This window comes from Bidens hawaiensis, unplaced genomic scaffold, assembly GCF_021521415.1.
Source record: "Bidens hawaiensis isolate Kalapana, Puna unplaced genomic scaffold, B.hawaiensis_p1.1 tig00027075_1, whole genome shotgun sequence".
Classification (NCBI taxonomy): Eukaryota; Viridiplantae; Streptophyta; class Magnoliopsida; order Asterales; family Asteraceae; genus Bidens; species Bidens hawaiensis.
This window is the reverse complement of record NW_027505087.1, coordinates 93,215-96,696: the sequence shown is the minus strand read 5'-3', so window position 1 is coordinate 96,696 and position 3,482 is coordinate 93,215.

Below are 3,482 nucleotides of genomic sequence, written 5' to 3'. Positions count from 1 at the left end.
GCGCAACAGAATTTTATTTGAAATTCCCGTTAAACAAAAAATCCAATAAATGCAAGACCACTTGGGTTATGTTCCTAACTCAATGAGTCAACTTCCAGAAGTGGAACCAACCCAATTGGTCTCGTAGTTCATGAGATATAACATTTACAAAACAACCTAACAGCAGGTCTAACAGCTCAGCTTTGTACAACGTTTTTGTAAAATCATAAAAGTTAACTTTTCCACGTCCAAAAATTGCAAATTTATATTCTTTAGAAACTAGAATCAACCTAGTTTACTGTAGTATCAATAATATCAACCAATTTTTACATTTACACTTCGTTACAGTCACTTAAACATCAATAACACAATCTCTCCAGAAACTGTTTGCATCCAAACTCAACATATTAACTATCTATGGACCATCATGCATTCATATAAGACTCTAGACTCCATAATCACTATCCATGCATATCAATTACACATTACATACATGATTAGGGTTTTTGTTTGAACTCAAATCAAAGACACAAGCAATTAACATGTAACAATATCCATTCTAGTTATCATATCATCATCAAATCAACAATAATCATATGAATTACATACACACATAAAATCGGCCCTTAGGGTTTTCAATTAACCCATTAAACATCGAAATTAAGTATAAAGGATGCATAGGATAGTCGTTTATACCTTCCTAGCACCTTAATCTTCGATCAAAGACTTGAGAACTTGATTGTATGTGTGTATATAGGTGGCGGCAGCCGTGAGGGGGGGGGGGGAGGAGGAGTCCGATCGGGATTTGTGTGGGGGAAGAAATAATAAGTTAGGGTTTATTATTATTATTATTTATAATAATACTATGTTACTCTTTTGCCCCTCCACTTCTAAGTATTACTTATCTAGCTTAACTAACTTGTTTACATCTTGGGTTAGTGTTTATAACGATGTTATCACACAACACATAAGTCTAACACATAGTTATCACATAATTACTGTTTTGACGTTTTTCGTTTATTCACCAATCGTTTGCGTCAACTCGTTTGCGTTTCGGTGCAATTCCCGAAAGACTACACATGTAGTAAGTGTTAAGCGTCATTTAAACCCTAGTTTAAATGTAATGAAATGTGCATTATAGATTTAGTGATCTTAAGTTTGAATTGACGTAGTTAAGTTAACGGAGTTAACCTGAAATAGACGATTGTCACATAAGTACCCACATGCGACGTCACAAGTTTCCTAAACAACTTGATTTAACTGCTAGTGTGAACGCCGTTTTGATGGGTACCCTTCCCCGAAACTTCAAGATCCAGGAACACCTATTATTTCAATACAAATAGGTGATATAAAATTAGATAGGGCTTTGTTGGATCTTGGAGCTTGTGTAAGTATTTTACCAGGGAGTTTGTATGATTAGTATGATTTTGGGCCACTACAAAAAGTTAAAACAACAGTAGTGTTGGCTGATCAAACTCCTTAGTTTCCTAAGGGGATTGTAAAGGATGTGATTGTAAAAGTTGGTGAATTCTATTATCCTGTGGATTTCCTCGAGCTTGATTGTGTAAAGAATACACAACCGACTGTTATTATGGGTAGACCGTTTTTAGCTACAATAAAGGCTATTATTAATTGTGCTAAGGGGAACGGTTATTTTACCAGGGAGTTTGTATGATTAGTATGATTTTGGGCCACTACAAAAAGTTAAAACAATAGTAGTGTTGGCTGATCAAACTCCTTAGTTTCCTAAGGGGATTGTAAAGGATGTGATTGTAAAAGTTGGTGAATTCTATTATCCTGTGGATTTCCTCGAGCATGATTGTGTAAAGAATACACAACCGACTGTTATTATGGGTAGACCGTTTTTAGCTACAATAAAGGCTATTATTAATTGTGCTAAGGGGAACGGTTAGAATGAGGTTCGGGGAAAAGAAAATGAGTTTAAAGGTGTTTTCTAATTCGTTTAATCATAAAACTGACAAGTGTGGATCTTCGAAGAAGGAGAATCAAACAGAAAAGAAAGAGTGTTTTATGATTGACAGGTTAAATGAAGAGAACGTAAAGAAGAAGTCAAGAAGGTGAAGAAGAAAAAAGGTGGAGTTATCTAATGATGAGAGTAGAAAAAGTTTAGGAGCGGAAAGAGGCAAGCACCCTACGAGACCACCATGAATGGCACATCAGGTATGGTCCGGCTGAAGACCTTAACAAAAATTTAGCGCTAACCGGGAGGCAACTCGGCCTTGTATTCAGGCACGTGTATATTATGTTGTATTTAAAACTTTGTGGGTGTAGTTTCCAATAAACCCTCACGAGACCTCACTCGTCCACCCGGGCTACCGGGGGGTTTAAAGGGCTTGTTGCATACGCTAAATGCAATCGTGATTCCTACGAAAGTGAGTTAGGTATTTTTTAACACTTTTTCTAGTTTAACAAATTTAATTATGAAATTTATATAACTTGGCTTGGTATTTAAAATTAACGGTTTAAAAGACATATCCTAACCTTTGTGAGAAGCGTGCTTCTACACGTGTGAGAGTTTGCAGATTCTGTTGAGTGAATTGAGGAGCCGGGTTCGTTGAGTGCAAGCACGGATATATTTGAGTTGCTTATTTTTCTTATAAGGTGATTTTGTTTCATAATTCTTTTTGTTTTATTAGTTTTATTGTTAAAAGTGTAATTGTATAGTTGTATAATTTTTAGGACCATCACATTAAACCCAGTTTTGAAATTTATAATCAGACAATTTTAACCCCGTCCTCAATAATATATTTTAATGCTAAATTTTAAACATTGAGGATAATGTCAACCTCAAATGTGGGGATGAAGGTAAAATTAAAATTTTTGCCTTAGATTGCCTTGACTGTGCGCAAAAGCCGGAATTTTAACTTGTTAATTGTTATTATTAATGCCAAGTAGAGGTCTGTGGTCATGGTCAGCTTTTAAGGTTCTCGAAAGTGTTCCCTTGCAAATGTTTTTAAAAATGGAAAATTAAAACGGACCGTTTAGATGGGTATAACGAGTCATGGGGACGGGTACACATGTTTCATATCGGCAGCCTAATTCCTTCGGTACGTGTGTGAGATTTACTTTATATATAATACACTTATAATATATAGTATATACACATGTCATATGAGTGCCATTATAGAGAGTAACCGGTATGTCCATGATATCTAGAACTTGGTTGTCTCATGCATTTCGAGATCTTAATACCACCACCTGTATGGAGAAATAGAACTGTAGAAAACCCACTATATATTGGCCTTACAAAAAAAAAATAAGAATAATAATAATAATAATAATAATAATAATAATAATAATAATAATAATAATAATAATAACAATAATAAATACTCTATACCTTACATTAACCCTTAGGAGACAAGTTTGTGCATTTTCCCTTTCGTTTGTTTAACCCACATTATAAGCCGTGTTTGCCTTGGCCATTATTATTTTTAACCTTGTGGATGAAATTCGATATGTCAAGAGTTGTATATAAGTTG